Source organism: Rattus norvegicus, chromosome 4 (genome assembly GCF_036323735.1).
Source record: "Rattus norvegicus strain BN/NHsdMcwi chromosome 4, GRCr8, whole genome shotgun sequence".
In the NCBI taxonomy this organism is placed as follows: domain Eukaryota; kingdom Metazoa; phylum Chordata; class Mammalia; order Rodentia; family Muridae; genus Rattus; species Rattus norvegicus.
The window spans coordinates 161,075,440-161,095,107 of record NC_086022.1 but is presented as its reverse complement, the minus strand read 5'-3'; the positions used below and the strand labels follow the sequence as shown (position 1 = coordinate 161,095,107).

Sequence of the window (19,668 nt, the reverse complement as noted above, 5' to 3'; positions counted from 1 at the left end):
AATATTGCTGGTGTGTGGTAGAAAAAAATGCTGCCAGCTTCCCCTGCTGGTATTATACAGATTCTTAATATTTCCACATCTCAACTGGAAGCATATGAGCGTGTTCCAGACATAGAGTAGAAACTGTTGCCTTCAGCCCCTGGGTCAGGGAGCAGCTTCTAGAAAAGTATCATCTGTGCTCTCCAAGTACAGCATAGCTGAGGACACTAAGGGGAGGCCCTACCTTCAAACCCTTCACAACCAGCTAGAAGCTTCTACAGCAGTGGTTCTCAAGCTATGGTTGCAACTCCTTTCACAGGGGCTGCATATCAGATATCCTGCACATAGGGTATTTACATTACAATTCATAACCATAGCAAACCATTACAGTCATGAAATAGCAATGAAAATAATTTTATGGTTGGAGGTCATCACATGAGGAACTGCGTTAAATGGTCATAGCATTAGGAAGATTGGGAAGCCCTTCTTTAGAGAAACTATATACAGGTAATAGTTCTCTCTTCTGAGGGAAAGGCCTTAATAAATAACTTGGGTGAGAGGCAGCAGGACAAATCTGGGTCTCTCAGGACCTTATTTCTCAGCTCACCAGATTGGATAATACTCTCATCTAGATTTCCAACGGTCTCCCTTTCTTGGGAGTACCTCCTTACCTCATCAGAACCCCCGAGACTGTGTAGAGCCATAATTCATAGAAGCCCATTGCTGAACTACTGGTCTAGGGTCCCCAGGACCTCTACACTAACATGATCCATGGGGTCCAGTGACAGCTGTGATACTCCTCATTGATGCTTTGTTACTGGAAACAGGCTAGGATGGGTCAGCTGCAGAGACACTTGAGGTAGAACCCAGAAAGAGTCCAGGAACTTGTAGATGTGTTCTCCTTTGACTCAGGGCAGCACAACTTTCCTGATGTCAGTGTGTGAGAGACAAATGGATTACACTGACTTACAGCACAAACACTTGGTGTCCAGGAATTTCATCAGTGCCCCAACCATGTGAGCACAGGTGACCTTTTGTGTGGCTCATATCAGTCTCTAGCACCACCCCCAACCATGAGCCTACGATGTGACCCCCAAATTCCTCTCGACCTAGCATTGTTGCTAGGGCTCAAAACCCACACCACCAATCACAACCCAGTTCCCCAAAGCAAATATCTACTTGTCAGTGGGATATTCCAAGGACTTACTGATTTCCCCCTAGAAACCACAGGTGATGCCAGAGATCTTTTGGGAGAGGCCCGAGTTTCAACTGCACACATAGGCTCTGGGGACACAGCTGGTCCAGGGAGTTCACACTCTATGGGAAGAGACAATCAGGACATCAGCACCTAGACTGGTGAGGGTGTACAATTGCCCATGACCACCAGGGGGCGCTTCAGTGAGATTACGCATGGCTGGTCTGGTTGGTGGAGTTTGTGCTGACTCTAACCATTTCTAGGGAGGAAGCTCACTAGTTCCAATGGCCACAAGGACTTCTCCAGGCAGCACCCTCACTGACTCTGGGGATTCAGGGTGAGTAGGGAGGACAACCGAGCATCCGGGAAACATTGGGCTGTTCATATCTCAAGAGTGACAGAGCCACTGAGAAAGAGTGGCTGTGCAGGAACGACAGTTTGTGGATACAGTTATGCAAATTAACAGAGATCTGACTGTAAGCCACCTATTACTTCTGGTCCTCACGTGGAGACTGCTTTCTCTAATGACTGCAGCACAGTATCTCTGAGATCAGAGAACACACGGCTATTCTTCTTTGCTCTGAGATTTTTGGCCATTGCCCTGGCTTCATCTGCAGTGAGAGGGAGGGGTGTCCTTGGATGTCTTTTGTGCCCAAGCCATTTGGCTACATGACCTCAACCTCACCTATTGCGATCTCTCACCATTTGTGCAGGCTCCCCCGGTTCTTGACTTTCCTCGAAACCTTGACGGAGACCTTGATGAATGATCCTTTACCTTCCCTCCCTGCACACATTTCATATGCTGCGATCGGCCCTCATCTCTGAGCCCTTGGGGATAAGAAAACTAATTTGGAGCAATGGTGGCAGCTGCCAGCCTACGGGGCGGGCCTTCTGGGAGGTATGTTAAGTGTCAGTAAAGACTGTAGGTACCACATTTCAGTGTGTCCCTCTGCAATGGCGGCCGTGATTTTGTGCCCAACCGATTTTCGTGATCTCACTCCACATCACCCTGAGATTCTTTGTGGCAGGGCAGGGACTGGACATTACAGTCTATGTATGCTTCAGCCCTTAATTGATCCTAACAGCAGCAACTCCTGTTTTTCTCTCTGAGTAGTACTGGCGGCAGCCACCTCTTCCTGACTTGTCAGAACATGACATGATATGTCAGAAATGCTTTGGGGGCATTCTGAACAGTTTTAGGTCTTCTATTCAGTGGTTTCCTGTTTGTTTTTGTTGGTTTGCTTGTTTGACACAGAATCTCATGGAACTCATGGTGGATATGTATAGACAAAAAAAAAAAAATGACTGGATTTCTGGTTCTCCTTGCCTCTGTCTTCCATGAGGATTACAAATATGCACCATCGTAGCGAGCCTGTGATTTGGTTTTTCAAAAATACATTTTGGTGTCACTGCGTTTGACTCAGAGCATCAAGAAAAAGGAGACTTGGCTCGTGTAGTTCACAAGAATTCGCTGAATAATTATCATCAACCTGGCACACCAGGGCACCGGGAATTCAAAGCCACCCAGGCAAGGTCATACCTAGAAGTACAATTCAGTGGAGGAGACAGGCATATAAAATAATTAACCAAGTGACCGATACTCGGTGCGGGGCCAGGAAGGAGAGATGAGGAATTGACTGTGTGCCCAGGATTAGGGGATGGGGGGTGGTCCCAGGGAAGGAGCTGTTCCAGCAGCCTTTGATGGAATGCAAGAGCTGTGCATCTGGAGGAAAAGAAGAATTATTCCAGGCAGGGACAGATTCACACACAGAAATAGGGAGGTGTGAGAGCGCGCGCGCGCGCGCTGCATTCACAGAAGGCACCACAGAGCCAAGGCCACCACCCACTGCTGTGCCAGCTGTGTTCCGCGCAACTTCGGGGGACACCAGTGCCCCAGACTAAGATGTGAGCAACACAGGTGCTAATAGAGCAGCCCAGTAGCCTGTCCTAAGGATGATGGGCGAGGAAGAGCCCTTAAGAATTCTGCTTCCGTTTCTTCTGCTGCCTTCGCTGTCCGTGCGCAACTGAGAAACTATGCGTATCGGTGGATCGGCTCTTGAGGTTTGCCCGGAGCTCTGCTGTGCTTGCTGACTCTGTAAACAGGGCACCCCAGGAGCTGGGCTAGCAATGACCAGCTGTGCTGTCTGGGGGACTCCTCTTCACAGCAGTTGTTCATGCTTCAGTGGCAGGTGGTGGCTGGATAGAGTACCCCCCCCCCCCCGTTATTGCAGGCATTTCGGGGTGGGGGGATACAGTTAAGGATTCTCTGGAAATGGGGAACTGAGTCACCTGAAGGAGAAGATGCCCCCTCAAAGCCAAGAGCTTGGTAGGTTTGGAGGCTGGGAAGCTCAGGAGTTGTCTCGAAGGACCAGGAATGTATTGCCTAAGCTCTTGTGATGGGCAGCCTTTGAAATCTCAGTGGATTGGAAGTTTATTCTTATCATAGCCCATGCAGATTGGGGGACTCTTCTGGCTGCAGTGCATGGGGTGCCGGGGGCTCTTGTGTTCCGGTTGGGATAATGGAGAAAGGACACCCACTCTTAACAGCCATGGATGGGAAGTGACACCAAGTCTCAGTGATGAAAGAGTACCAGAATATATCTAGAAGCTGGGGGTGTGACTGTGAGGGAGATGCGGTCAAGCTATATGTCAGGAGTCTGGGGTGGACTTAAAGCATCCCACAGACCCAGCCACGGTCATGACTGTGCAGTTGTCACTGACACTGACAGTGCAGTGACAATCAGCTGAGTGACTACCTGCTCTCTCCATGTGTCTTCCTGTTCCCCTCCTCATGGTTCCTCCCATGGGGGAATGCTGAGATTTGGAGAAGACATCGGACTGTCCAGGTCATTCCAAGTGTACAAGATCAAAAGGCAGACACTGTGTGAGTCCAGCTCTGAGGGAGACCTTCCTCCCTGTAGGTGTCCAGGGAAGGATCTTCAGGTTGGAGACGTGCCTCTCATTGGATGGTGCTCCTGGTACATACAGCCTCAGAACTGACGTTCTTGGTGGCAGATGCAGAGCGCACTGGGACTATAGAGGGCAGGGTAGAGGAGCCCAGCTGCCACCCTATGCAGTTTCTGTCAGTCACGATGGCTCCTCACTTGCCAGGAAATTGTTCGTTGTTATCAACAGAGAGCCATTGCTTAGATTTGTCTCTGAGCGAGGTACGAGGGTGAGTGCCTGTGTCTGTGTGCATTCATATGCAATTTGGCTTCCACTTTGTCTCCCCGGAGGTAGAGAAGAGAAACTAGAATATCTTTCTTTCTGCCTCTGGGCATGTAGTTTTTATGGCCTGGCAGACTGATTTGAACAGAGACGCCAATGCAGTTTCCTCCCCAGAATCTCTCTCCTGAGATCCTGAAGACCACCTGATTCTTTCAGACCTTGAAGCCTCCCTTTCTACAGGAGACTGGGCTCTTTCCTGTTTCCTCTATCACATACCCCCAAAGTTCTGACTCATCTCCAATACATAGCCTGCCCTGAACATACCCTGTAGACATCTCGGGAGAGACACAGAGACATGGGAGCCTCTACTCAGACCCATCCCAAACATGGACATTCAGCTGGTACGGTCCCAGCCCACCAGCTCCTAATTTGCAGATACAAAACCAAGTATCTCTAATTTTCACATTTTAGCCTCAGGCTCCCATCTCCTAACCCGTAAGCCATTTTAACTAGTAGCCTGGACTCTAGCATGGAGACGTCAGAATGTCAGATACTTTTTCTTCAATAATAAGAACATGGAGGTTTCCAGAACTCCTCGGTGAGAGCTAGGTGCTCTAGCTGTGGGAGCTTGGAATCAGAGCCTTTATCTACCTCCCTTCCCCTTCCTCCCCACAACAGGAGGTGAGTTACTGTGTAACGGCACCTGATTACACACCAGTACATTGGTTCTTTTCCAGTAGCTGTGATAAAACACCCTGACAAAAACGAGAGAGAGAGAGAGAGAGAGAGAGAGAGAGAGAGAGAGAGAGAATAATTTTGGCTATCTGTTTGAGGCTCAGTCCATTATGGTAGGGAAGATAAGGCAGCGGGAGCTTGGGATGCTCACATTGAGCCCACAGCCAAGGAGCAGAGAATGTCGTGGGTGCATGCGAGTGCCCAGCTCCCTGTCTCCGTTTTATACAGCCTGAGAAGTGGTCCAGCTCACCGTAATGCAGGCTTTCCCACATGAGCTGACGTAATCTGAATAATCCAATAGCCCATCATCTCCCAGCTGATTTTTGGTTTTGTCAAGCTGACAATGAACACACTGCAAAGGTCAAAGGTGACGTGAAGATGGCTCTCTCCATCCAGGAGCACAGCTAGTGGCCACTGGGGTTTCTTGTCTTCATGGTCATGTCGTTAGTGACAATATGGCAGCATAGCAGGAGTGATTGCATGAGCTCACAGCTGTGCCAGGCAGTATGTAAGGTACTTGGCATGTATCAGTGGCCCCATTTGCCTTTGCTTCTAAGCGATAAGCACGGTTTTTACCCAAGGTTTATAGGTTAGATCACCTTGCTTAAGGCATGGGGTGAGTGTGGAATACAGTTTGGAGTTGTGGCACCAACTCCATCACAAACAGCTGCAGCGGAAGCTAAGCTACGCAGAAGGTTGTGTCAGGACACCAATGCAGAGCTCAGGAAAAGAACATTTAATTAATGCACACAGGGGAGCCTGGGCGCCTGACCTAGATAAGCCTCAAGTTCAGCTGGTCCTTAAGGCCTGGCCTCCCCGGAATCCCAGGGCTTGAAAGGCTGAGGGAGGAGAATTGTAACTTGTAGGCCAGCCACAGCTAGGTAGGGAGACCCTATTCCCAAAACCTACAACAGACAAACAAGTAAAACACTATAGGGTCCTCGCAGGCCGCAGGCCGCAGGCCAATTAAGAGGCAGCATGACTTCAGAAAGTGAGGCAGGGTCAGAAGGAAACACCGTAGTGGTGGGAGGAGTCAGAAGAAACACCTGAGTGGTGGGAGGAGTCAGAAGAAACACCTGAGTGGTGGGAGGAGTCAAAAGAAAACATCTGAGTGTGGGAGGAGCTACTTAATGTTTTTCTGCACTTCTTTTTCCAGGGGACTTAGGTTTGAGAGCTCCAGGTTCACTTTGTTGTTTTATTTAAAGAGCGTGGTTCTTCCCTCTCAATTTGCCCCAGAAGATTCTTAAACCATCGTCAGGATTTCAAAAACCCACAGAGAGTTCCCAGGCATGGATGCAGTGGACCAACAATGCAGCACCAGGAACGGAGTGCTGCTCTAGCGGTCCTACCTGCAGGCCGCCTGCCATTCCTCTCTGATTGACACCACAAAGCAGGGCTGTGCGTGGAGATCTCAGAAGCCCCAGCTGGAGCTTCTGCTTCTAGATTCCCGGATCTCTTCTCTGCAAGCAGAGGCAATAGCATGGGGGAAGAGAAGGCCAGGGATCCTGGTACTTCCTAGCTGACTATATTAGCTGAATGGAGTTTTCTGCCCATTGTGCATTGGGCTCTGTGTCTGGTGGTGTGATCAGTCTCCACTGTTGTGGCCTCCGGTTTTCCCCCTGAAAATAACTAGAACTGAGCCATAAAGCAGCCCGTGACTCACTGTCGTTAAGCAGATGAAGTGCTACTGAATAGACGAGTGGCGAGGCTTGAGCAAACAGAATTCAGCCACAGTGGTGGTGGGCGAGATGGAGAGCAGGAAAAGGGAGAGCCACCCAGTTGCTGGCATCCCCAGGGTCTGTGGGGACAAGCCAGTGGCAGCAAGACGTCTTGTCTAGGGGTGTCTATGACTAAGATAGACTTGTGGGACTGTAGGAGAGGAGACATGGCTGTTGTGACAGAGTTGTGGCTCACATCCGGACAGACCACATTAGGCCAAAGCAGTTCCATGAGAGAGAGGCTTATTGTGGGGGAAGGGGACAAAAGGGGACGACGGAGACAAAGGGGGAAATGAGAGAGGAGGGAGGAGGAGTAAAGGTCAGGAAGAGTCTGCCTTCTATTTAGGCTGTGATGTAACCACGTGCAGGTAAAGGTGAGAGGTAAGCCAAATGGATGCTGGAATGTATGGAGATTGCCATGGCAACAGATGCACGAGTCCCTGTCGCCTATGGGTGACGTCACCATCATCACTGGGTTCAGAGGCGATTTGTAGCCAACCCTAAAGCCAGTTCCTCATACCAACTTTGGGGGTAGACCCCAAAGGGCACATTTGCTGTAGTCAGCTCCAAGGATGTCCCTACTTTCAAGGAAACCCCTTGCATGTATGTGGGTTTTACTGTGCAGCCCACTGCCCAGGGACCTTCTTAGAAGGTGGGCTTGGGTCCAGTGATCTGGATGGGGCTTGAGCATGTGTGTTTGTAACAAGCTTTCAGGAAGAGGTGTCTCCACCAATGGCTAAAGACACATTGGGAGCATATGGCCAAGAAGATGATGGTAGGGTCCTCCCAGAAATAAAGACTTGACTCAAGTGTGACCCGCCATGTTTGAATGTCTTGATAAAACACCCCAAAGTGTCTCTGATGTGGGAAGGGGAAGAACCTAGGATTCATGGCTTCTGCTGAGAGGGACAGCCAAGGGTTACTGAAGGGCAAGATGAGCAGAAAGACACAGGGAGTGCCCCGGACCTGATGATCCACAGAGCCCATTCAGCACCAGCCAGTTACTGCTTGGATCCTACAATCATGTGGCATCCTTCCCCAGGGGACACCCGGTGGCCTCATTGAGGTGGAAGAGTGACCAGAGATCTGCTTTCCCCCCAGTCCCCCATCCTCCACCTGGGCATAGCTGTCAGCCAACACAGCCTGGGGAGATAGGCATTCTGAATTCCTGAGACATGAGTGTGCAATCGTGTCTTGAGTTACTCTTCAGTGATGTCTGGAAGATGGGTCCTTGGAGGTCATAAGGTCAGTCCTCAGAGCGAGATGGAGCAAACAGTGATGGAGCCATGAATACCAGGATGGAGAGACAGTGTCAAGAGCTAGCGCAGTGGACCCTGGGGCCAGGGTGGACCACACAGGCCCTCCTGCTCATGCCATACTCTTATTTGCAGAGCTAGTCTTCTTTTCAGCTTGAAGAAAGGGAGGGCCAGCATCCAGGTTCATGGTATTTGTCACAGATGCCAAATCACAAAGGCCTGTGCCATAAATCTCCCATTTAGAAGGTTCAGGCTGTTGATGTCCAACCCATTTCTCCAGCCTCAGGTCAGGGAACCAGGAAATTATCCCTGAGAAATGGTGCTCAGGCTTCTGGGCTGATTGCTGATCAGTGGCGTGGCCCCTTGAAGCCCTCCTTGGAATCCAGAGGCTCTTCCAGACAAGAGTATATAACCTACCATAGTTGCCTAGATACCCAACGCCACCCACTTTGTCCTTACTTCCTAGAGAGAGTCATACTGCACAGTAACCCCTGAGCTCTAGGTCAGAAGTTCCTGACACTTTTGTCCTCCTACAGAGTCTGCAGGTGTTTTGGCTGTCACCCCTTAGTCATGTGAATCTAATGGATAGCGACCAGGAATGCTGACAAATTCCTACTAAGGCACAGAACAGAGTGACTCAGCCCTAACTGGGGAGAGGCCTTGCTCTAGATAAGTATTTCTGGGGTTCAGGGCTAGCCTGGGGGAACTGGTGCCCAGGCAGCAAGCAGGGCTGCCTCTTTGCAGACAGCCTGCCTCAGAGTAAGACACTGGGGCTTAATGTGTCCCCTTTCAGTGACAGTGAGTGAGTGTCTTCTCTGCCATCTGGCCTTGTTATCTGCTTTTCAGGCTGTGATCAGGTCTTTTGCCTGATGTCCAGGTGGCTTTCATAATGGCTGTGACCTACAGAGGATGCAGGGAAAAGGCAGAGTTTCCTCACCTTACAGTCCATGGTGCATATCCATGGACTTCAGCCTTACCTGAGAGTCAGCACAGATCTTGTTCTGCACCAGTCAGTGCAGCTCTGGATAGTGGCTGAGACCTCAGGAAGTGAGGTCACCTTTCTGTTCTCAGCTTCCCTGCTTGCAAGAGGCATGGAAGCAGGTTTACTACCCATGCAAACATTAGAATGGCGTAGACATTCAGAATACTAGTTCTGGCGTAAGCATCCCTAAACTCTGATCATGCGCTTCGTTCTCCTACCTCGAGTGGGCTGAGTGGGAAGAGCAGTCGCGTCCCCATGCAGTGTCTAGGAGCTGAACAATGGAGTACTGCAGAGTTGGCAGAGAGCGGGTCAGGATCTCAGAGAAACAGCTCTCTGAAGCCTGACTGACTGCAGGTGAATCCTGTCTTGGGTTTTGGTAAACATGGATCTGAGGCAGTGGTGCTCAAAAGGGAATAGCAGTCCAAGCTAGTGAAGACAGGGCATGTGTCTCCTGGATGGATGCCCTTGCCTTGTATCTGGGTATGCAAGCCTATATATTCAAACACACTTGACTCCCAGACTATCCTTCAGTGCTTTGAGGACTCTCATTTTAGGCTTTTTAAATTGTTCTTAGCATCCACTAGATGTGAATATTCTAGCAACGGACAAACACTGTTTTATTTTTCTGTGTCTCTTGTCTTTTTCCCATGGAAGAGCCGAAGGCATCCAGATCTAATGACAGATTTGACATAGTTACAGGTGTAGGGTGTCAACGTAGGTGTGACCAATCGGTCAGCTCACTGAGACAGAAAACTACATTTGTATATCAAGACTTCTATTCTTGGTCATTCAAGGTCACAGGCGAAAAGTTCGTGCGATGGAATGTCATCCCGGCTCTCTCTTCTTGCATTTTTCTGGTGGGAAACTGAGACAATTGAGGCCATCAGAGTGAGTGGACTGGTTTATGCACTGGATTCAATCTTAGTCCTGATAGAGGGATGAGAAGGAATACTTCCAGCCCCTCGTCTGGTCCCTAAAGGGATACACCACTGTTTCTTTATTCCCATGCCTAAAATACTCACTTACCCAATGTTACAGATAATTCATGGGACTCCTTCCTCCTGAGGACCTAGGTGCTGGTTTCTGTGCTGTAAGCAGATAGATCACACATGTAGACATGTTCACCTCCACTCCTGCCAGGTGCTATAAACCAGTCTTTCTCTATCATTAAAATGACTATTATTTAGTGACTTTTCCCCATCCATCCAATGTCCTCACCCTCCCCTCCATCCAATCCTTTCTGAGTTTTGGAAAGAAGAGTGCCAGGACATTGTGGTTGGCACATTCATTGTTTAAGCAAGCTCTGATGGCTAAAGGTTAGAAACTTTCACTCTCTCCCTCCTGTATGTGCTGACTCCTCCCATGCCAGGGTGAGGCCCGTGGACAGAATTGGGGTGAAGAGTCCCGGCCATGGAGAAGGAACAGGTCTCTGTACAAGGAGATGTAGACTGTGGGGAAGGTCAGAAGTGAGAGTCCAAGCAGTTTAGTGTATGTATGGATAGAGCCAAGGTGCGACTCAAGGCAATGTGAGCTCCTTACCCCAAGTCCATCAGCCCACCCCAGTTCTGTCTTTCTATAGTCACACAGTGGGAGTTAGTTGTACATGGTGTTATGGGAGTTCTTAGCACCAGTTGCTCTGTCCTATGTCTACCCTGGTTACTCTTTACAGACTGTCCCTTTCCTGGGCTTTAGTTGGAGCAGTCGTGTGGCTGCACCATGACAACATCTTCCAATCAACACACTCACCTGCTCTCAAGCACACAGTCATTCTGTGTGCCCAGGTCTATTCAACATATGTGCAATTCAAACGCATTTACTTAGGTAACTCCCCTGTGCATGGAGACTCACTCACATCCACTCCTGAACACACACAGGCACTCATATAAGCACATATACTTGCTTGTATGTGTATAAACACACACGCACACAGATACACACACACAGACCCGCCCTGCCCCCCCCCCACGTACCCACCTTTGACTGACCAAAACTGCAGAAAGCAGCTTTGAACAAGCATCGGCATCTTTTATATTTTCCAGCTTCCTGTGGTGACCCTGTAGCTGATTGTATTTGAAGGCTGCAGGGGTTGTGCCATTCTGCATAATCTGTTTCTCTGGTTGTCTGTAAGCTCACAAGAACCCCCACTTGGTTTTGTTCAGGAGGTCGTTTTGTTATAGCAAGCTGCTGAAACGTTGCAGCACAATAGCCATCTTTTGAATGGTACAGGTTCATGAATACTGAAGGTGGAGTTTCCTTAAGATTTGAAAGACTTGGGCTTTGAGATGAGACACACTTGGTACTACTATTCAGCTCTGAATTCTGCCATTTATAGGTCTTGCAAGTTTACAGCCCTGGCTTAACCTTGAAGACCTTGTCATTTCTCTGTCTGTAGACAGGCAGACAGCCATATTTGTTTGTGAGATGCCTTTGAGAGCTGGGATTCCTGTGGGCTGAGCTCTCAGGCTTCAGGGGTGACGTTCTATAGGAAACTCTGCCAGAATGTGTTTGTGATCTAGGTGTGATAGGGTAGGTTACTTATGACAGAATTGCCTATTGTTGAGTGGAGAGAAACTTCCAGAAGGAAAGGAAAGGCTGTTTCTGGGCATCTTGGGCTTCTTGTGGCATTCCAGGCAAAGAAGATTTGGGTGAGTTGTCAGTCGAAAACACATGCAGGCTAATGCTGGGCCTCCAAGATCTCCTGAGTCAGTGGAAAGAGAGGAATTAGCAAGCTGCTTCAACCAGGGGGCAGGAAGCTTAGAGGCCAGAGCCAGAGGAAGCTATCAAGAGCTATGCTGTGGGAGGTTCTGTGGCTCCTGGGGCTATGGCTGTGCTCATTTCCCAAGAACAGGATCCTGCCCAGGCAGCTTAGGCAAGGCCAAACCACAGCACATAACCCAAACCTCAGCGGCTGCCTGAATAGAATGGAGGCCACTTAATCCCCTTCCTTCTCCTCTCATTTAGAAGACCACGAATGCAGTTCTAAGGCATACTCAGGACCAGACACAGGGAACAGAGAACCAAGAAACCCCTGGCACTCAGTCTCCTGGGTCCAGCCGTTCAGCCTTTGTAATAATTAATTAGTCACAAATTAGTAAACGATAACCAGGAAGCAATAGGAAAGCCAGGCTGTGACTTCTAGTGATTCTAGACATGTTTAATAGCAACCCATCCAGAACAGAACTACCTGCCTACATCATGTTAAGAGTTCAACAGGACATGGCGAAGCCACAGAGGAGGAGGTGTCCTGTGTTACTCTAGGGATTCAGAGTCTTTTGGGATGACAAGGCACATCTCAAGAAAGTCACTGCCATACTCCCAGTGACTGCAGTGTCAGGTGCTTGGCCATCTAGCCAAGTTCCAGCAGGCTACGAGACTGGGGAGCCAGCTAGTTAGGAATCTCTTCTTCCTTCTTCCTGAAGAGAAATCCTGGATAGGCAGACAATATCTTCCATATATCCAGGAAGGATATTTTAAGAAAGTCAGGGCATGCAAATGGATGGTGAAGACTTATTTCTTTTTGTCCCAAATCTTGGAATCCGGGGACTGTGTTGTCATAGAGAAGAGACACAATGCTTTTGTCCCAAGACATTAAATAGTCACTTGAAGTGGACAAGCTCACTCTTTTTTTTTCTTTTTTTTCAGAGCTAGGGACCGAACCCAGGGCCTTGCGCTTGCTAGGCAAGCGCTCTACCACTGAGCTAAATCCCCAACCCGACAAGCTCACTCTTACATCCATGTGCATCTGGTTAGAAAATGGGCCACTAACAACCTCTTCTTCCCTTGGGACTTTTCTTGGGCTAAGTCTCTAAGCCAACGGTATCTCTGGTATGGCCCTCTCTAATAACCTACAAGTTCTGTTCAGCCTTGACAATGGTCCCTGCTTTCCTCCTGTTTTAACCGTCAACATTTTGTCATCTCAGTGTCCTCTTGAGAGGAGCCACTTATGTCTAAAGACACAGTTTTCCGCTGTATTCCAACCTGTTTCTGAACCTGATATCCTCCATGTTATAGAATTGAGTGTCCACTTTAGCCAGCGTTAGCCCTTGAACTTCAGAGCATACTCCAAGGTTCCGCTGTCACTTACCGTTTCTTTACCTTCTCTTCCTCCCATGCCCTAGTTGAGAGCAAATCTCTCTTTCTTATCTCTCTGGGGGCCTGAAACACGATTGTTAGGAGGAGTAAGTTCCAACTATGGGGATAAAAACATCCACTCAAGGCAGGTCTTGGCGGAGTACCTGGTAATGGCATCACTTCAGGAGGATGATTTGACATCTCTGAGCTTGACTCTTCTGTTATAATCTTACAAATGTGGCCATCAGAGGGAGACACGGTCAATGCTTCTCACAGTGACTGGCACATAGCCGTGGCCGTGATTCTAACATGTCATCCTCATTTCTTTGCACAAACACAACTTGTACTATTAAAGTTCATCTTGCTCCCTATCTGCCGTTCTTCTACACATGTGACTTATGAGCCAGCACCTGGCTAACCACCTTCAATAAGTCCAGTCTCACTGAATATGTTCTCAGCGGTGTTGGCGATACACAGGCTGTTTCTGATTTCTAGCTACAGTGACAGAGGCCGAGATGAGGAAGGTGAACCGGGGCTCCCGGAGGATGCCTCGGACACCGTTGTCCATCACCTCTGGCACTGATTTCTGATTATTTGCTTATCTCATGGCACCTGGTCCTTGGCAGCAGCAGGATGCACCTGGGCTGAGAAAGGACAGAAATAAACTCGATATCTCGGAGGTTGTCCTGCTGGTGAAGGGCAGAGAGAAGCAGGTAGGCTTGAGAGAACAGAGCATGCTTGGTTGGATTGGACTGTACTCTTCATTTCTATGAAACTACGTGACCTCAGTCCAGGGTGGGGAAGGCCCTGTAAGATAGGAAGTGGATTGAGGAAGAGCGGCTTATGTCGAGGCTCTTCTAGAAGGTGTCTTTTCATGATAAACCTTCATGTTAAGAAATACTCTTTCTCTAGATGCAAGACTGTGACTAAGCTATGATGGACATAGAGTAATAGTCAATGATACACTCATGGTCCTCAAGGTGCCAAAAGTCCAGGCAGATGAGGGAAGCTAACAAGAGCCTGGTCCTGCTACAGGGAACCATCTGGCAGTGCCTGGATGCTGACTGATAAGAGCATGACATTGAGAGACAGAACGTTGAGGCAGGGTTGGGTTTTTCCAAGTACCACGCCTTACATAATGTAGCCACATGACCTGAAGGGAGGAGTCAGAAGAGCCAAGACCATACTGAAAACCAAAAGAGCTTTAAGAGTTTGGGCCATAAGTATATAAGGGATAGGGGAAGTAGGGATGGCACGGAAGAGAAATCTCACCGTAACTAACAAGGCCAGTCCCTGGCAGGTGTGGAAGCAACCTGGAGGATGCTGGGGGTATCTTGGAGAAGTAAAAACAAGTAAATAAACAAACCAAACTAGGGCCACAGACCTGGGTTCAAGTCCTGATAAGTGGGAACTGGCCACTCATCTTGAACAAGTCATTGAACTCTCAGCCTCAGTTTCCCATCCTTGGAATGGCGGCCATAGTATCTACTATGAAGTACTGTGGGCTGAGTCAAGAATGGAGTCTGCAATACGGGGATTCACCATGCTGCAGCTAAGGGAGCTGAATAGGCATGGCCTTCTTGACCTGCACCTGGACCGGCTCTGCTTTGGAAGCACACACACACACACACACACACACACACACACACACACACACACACACACAATTTTGACAAGAAAATGTCATGATAGCCTCGGGCTCTTTTCCTGTTGTTTTATAATGGCAAACAGTCTTTTGTAAGTGAGCACCTTGGGTTTCAATGGTAAACTGAGGCACGGAGAACCCTCCAGGTTCGATTGGGTCTCACATTACATCATATGTGTGTATTCCATCTGCAAACTGGGTGTCTATGCCTGAATACTCAAGAGGAGCATGTGGGTTCCTCTGAGGACAAGCAAAGGAAGTTTCTGACCCAGCAAAAGAAGTCAGGGGATCAGGGTGGACTGAACTCCAATCTTCATTGTTCATAAGGGTTTCAAGCTCTTCTGATATTGGAGGTCCAGGATCTTCGGTTTCCATCAGGGCACCCACTGAGGCACTGTGGTAATCTATGCTAACACCCATCACTGCCTTAGCCTGTCCCTCATTGGGACTCAGGCTGGTGAGCGGCTTGGACTCCAGTGCAGAGAACCGTTAGGAGTATTTGAAGAGGTATTGGTGGATGCTGTGGGTCTTTGTCTCTTCTGCCTTGAGATCCCCCTTTTCTCCTTGATGGCTGGGTACTTGAAGCAAGTCTGAGCCAGTCTCCACCACTCCAGAATGTCTCTGCTGGGCCTGACTTGGCATTCCTTTTCTAAGGGACCCAGTGATTGGGAGTCCTGATCCCCTGTCCCTCCCTCTCTTTTTCCGCGCCCCCATCCTTCCCATAGCTCTCTAGCTCTTTCTCCCAATCTCTTGTCTAATCTCACCCCACTGTGATCCCTGGCACTCCGCCCGCAGGATTGGAGCTGGGAGGCGGTGACTAATGTGCTCGGAGGTGAGTCATCTGCTAAATATAAAACCCACTCACATCCCTGGATGCAAAAATCCTGAGACTCCGCATCCTTCTCCATCCCTCCCCTCCTGGGGGCGGGGCTGAAGGAGTTTTACTCTGCACAGAAAACAAGTAAACACCACCAGGCAGCTGCAGTGGTACCAGCATCATCCCTGTGTCCTTCAGCTGTGTCCTGTCAGGATAGCCAATGTCCCTGGTCTATCTAGGTACTCTGGGGAAGAGGATTAAGACAGAGTCTCGACTCCTGAACCCATGGGCAGTTAAGGAGGCAGGAATTTCTTTACGATCCCCCCCTCTTTTTGGCTTGTGCCCTTTTGTGTCACGAAGTTCAAACTGCCCCTTGTACTCAGCCTCCAAACGCAGGCACGCCTGGCAGAGTCCTGGAAACACTCCTGTATGCAGGATTGAAATGCAGGGTTTGCATATAATACCTGCTTCTTACATACAGTTGGAATTTTTTTCTAGGCTCATAGCTAGTGTCTTAAATTTGAGGTTCTTGTGTATGGACAGACACCACACACACACACACACACACACACACACACACACACACACAGACACACACACACAGACACACACACATACACGGACACCACACACACACACACTCACACACTCACACACATATACACAGACACACACACAGAAGCACACACACACAAAGCACACACACAGAAACACACACACACACAGACACACACACACACAGACACCACACACACACATACACACACACATACACAGACACACACACACAGAAACACACACACACAGAAACACACACACACACACACACACACACACACACACACACACCGCTCTGTATATGCATGGTGTCTTTGACTATATACATGAACACATATATGCAACATCCAATATGCATTTAATATTTGAAATTGCCTTTGTGTCAGGTGGCCCTTTAACCATTTTTCGGGAATGTTCTTACACTCTGCTGAGATAGGGCCCCTCAATGTTCTCACTTTATAGACGTGGAGCCTAAAATATGCAAGATCCAGACAGTTGTCCCAAAGAACAATGCCAGGACTGAGTGAACCTATATGTCTATAAGTTCCACGAGCCTTGCCTCAGGCTAAGCTAATACTTTTCAGACTTCTGTGAAATCAACATAGGCTAAGAAGAGTCTCTCTCTCTCTCTCTCTCTCTCTCTTCCTCTCTCTCTCTCTCTCTCTCTCTCTCTTTCTCTCTCTCTCTCTGTGTGTGTGTGTGTGTGTGTGTGTGTGTGTGTATCCACATACGCTTACACATGAAACACAGCTTGGGAGAAATAGCACTAACGTTGACTACCTTCAAATTCTATCTTTTCTGTGAGTCCCATTCTACTGGAATCTACCCTGCTCTTCCAAACCTAATTTCTTCCCAGTTTCACTTTGATAGTCCCAGGGTCCATCATGTTTGCTCTGTGGCCCTCTGAGTCCATGAAATACATTGTGACATCCCAGTGTGCTCACTGCTTAAGTGGGTGGTGTGAGAGCTGAGTCCTGCTCCTAAAAGATCAGACTTGCTCTGTGGCTTCCTTTATTTACACAAGTGTCCTTACTTCTCTGGGCTTTGTCTTCGTAGAGCCTGTTAGCCAGATTAGCCAGGAAGCCCATATCCTCCCAGACTTAAATAAGGTGGCCTCCTCAAGTGTGGGTTGGCATGCGCATGGCATGCGTGTGATGCAGGGGAAACCCAACAGATGGCCTGGCGAGTGTCCGCTCTGGCTCCAGGGTGTACTTTCTCCTTGCAGCACAGGGCATAAGGATGTCACCGTTTCCAGCTTGGGGACATTGGATCTGGCTGAAGCTCACACTTTCTCATGTAAAATGCTCATTTCACTCCTCTCCTCTTTCTATTTTCCTGCTTCCCATATTTATCCTTTTGGATTCAGGAAAGACCAAGGCAAGATCCTTTTGCTTGATCAGCAGAGGTCTATATGCACAGAGGAATGCAGAGATGAGTCAGGGGGCAGAATCGTTTGTCCAAGTGCACCACCACACCTGTGTTCGGATCTCTGCTGGGCCACTGAGAGTCTGCATGACCGAAGAGTCAACACTGCCTTGTCTGGACATGGTCAGACAGGCAGCACCCGGATGGGTCTCATCCTGAAAACACTTGTAGGAAATGAGAGACTATAATTGAGACAGGAAGGAGAGAGCGAGTGTTAGGGAGAACCTCCCAGTGAAGGGTCCGTGAATCTGGAAGGATAGGAAATACTACATTTTTAATAATTCAGGGAGCCTGCCAGTCTCCAAAACCTGGCCATACGTACTTGGCCATTGCATCTCAGCCTTCTGTAGTGGCTTGTCTAGGATGGTTTGTGGGAGGTCAGACAACCTAAGTGTCACAGAATTGCCATAGCAGGTCACCCGTGTGCACTGCCCAGTGTCACCGATGAGATTCAGAGGAGACGTGGCTTGCTTGGACCTCGCAGACCATCAGAGACTCAGAGCTATCATGCTTGCTAGCTACATCCAAGATCCCAAAGATCTCTGAGTCTAGGGGCAGTCTTGGAGTATATCCAGGCCCTCTACCTCTCTGACACTGAATGAGCCACTGGAAGGATGGTCCCTCTTTCCCAACCTCCAGTCCTCCCAGGTCAACCCTGGCCAGGTAAATATGTCTCCTCCTGTAGGTATTAGTTAACTTCTTGTGGCTATACTGAAACATCCGAGGAAGGCTAACTTTATAAAGAAGAGAAGTTTATTTGACTCCCAGTTTTAGAGCTTTCGGATTTCAAAAAAGCATGGCACGGGCTCTGGTGAAGAGTGCATGGCAGATGGCAGGAGTGTGTGGGGGAAGAAGGATCACACCTCAGACAGAGTGAGATTCAGCTGGGCTTTTATAACAACCTTCCCACAAGTACCAACCAGAGACCCATGAGAAACTTCTCAGTGTTTCTGAGGAAGGCACATCCGCATGGACCTGAAGGCCTTCTGATAGAAGTGGCCCCATTTTTGCATGTGTGCCTGTGTGGCCTGTGTGCATACATGTTTGCACATGTGTGGGTGAACATGTGGGTAATGTGCGTGGGTGTGCAGGCCAGAGGTTGACGCTGGGTTTCTTTCTTGATGGATCTCCACCTTACATATTAGGGCAAATTTCTCACTTGAACCCAAAGTTTGCCATGGCAAATAGTCTAGTTAGCTGGACCTCTCCAAGGAGCCTCTCCCCTCCCCCGCATCTGCTTCCAGAGTGCTGGGGTTATCCACCCAGTGTTTCTATGGGTGCTTGGGGTTTGGACTGTGGTCTTCATGCTTGCTCGAAAGTGCTTGTCCCATATATCCATCTCTCCAGCCCCTAGAATCTTACCTCTTAAAGGTGCTCCAGTCTCAACCCTGCCACCCTGCAGACTAGAGTCCCAACACACACTCCCCTGGGCATCGAGTAACAGCTCTCTGTATCACTGTTTCTCTAAAGCAAGGCTTCCTTTAGAGGGAGTTTCCTTGGGGGTGGGGGTGGGGCGAAGTATTCACACCAATTGTCTGAAGATCCATGTCTTCTCAGCGTCCTCCCATCTCTGGAAGGGATGACCAAGCTGTCAGGCTGGTGACCTTTGCCCTCCACTCTTATCTGGAATAGAGGGAGTCCTCGGGGTGTCTCGGAATGCTGAGGCATATCAGACGAGAGTTCTTTTTCCTTGTGCCTAGGTGCCTCCCCCTCCCCTCTCGCACCCCATCAGAAATCTCTTGGAACCTAATTTTGTAACTGAATTCACACTCTGAGAAAGCCTTTGAGGAGTCATCTTGCTTCCTCTACTCTGTGAGAAAACCTATCTGCAGCTGATGACCAGACCCTCTGAAGACACAAAATGCCCTGCTCACCGAGAGCCACAGTGGACTCTGGGCTTTCCCTCCCCCCATCCCTGAAGCAGGGGCTGTTGCCACCCTTGTCAGGGACCGGGGTAAGGTGTGTCCCTGAGTTCTCCGTGCAGAGGGGAAAGGAATACCATGTACTGTATTCCTTTGTATATATGCACTACTGGAGCAGGCAGGGCCTGCATTTCTAGAAGCTTTGGAGAGCTGGTTTGAGAAAGGAGCAGGTTTGCCTCTGTTTTCTTCACCCAGGA

General features: G+C 49.0%; 1 long non-coding RNA gene across 4 annotated transcripts in view; it reads left to right on the top strand.

The window, feature by feature from the left end:
- The window catches only part of LOC120102392 (uncharacterized), a 66,277-nt gene that overhangs the window by 26,475 nt on the left and 20,134 nt on the right, over positions 1-19,668 (top strand). For all 4 annotated transcript variants that reach the window (XR_005503900.2, XR_005503899.2, XR_005503898.2 and 1 more), the window contains exon 1: positions 1-19,668. This exon is cut by the window's left edge and continues 26,475 nt beyond it; it is cut by the window's right edge. This is a non-coding gene — a long non-coding RNA (uncharacterized LOC120102392).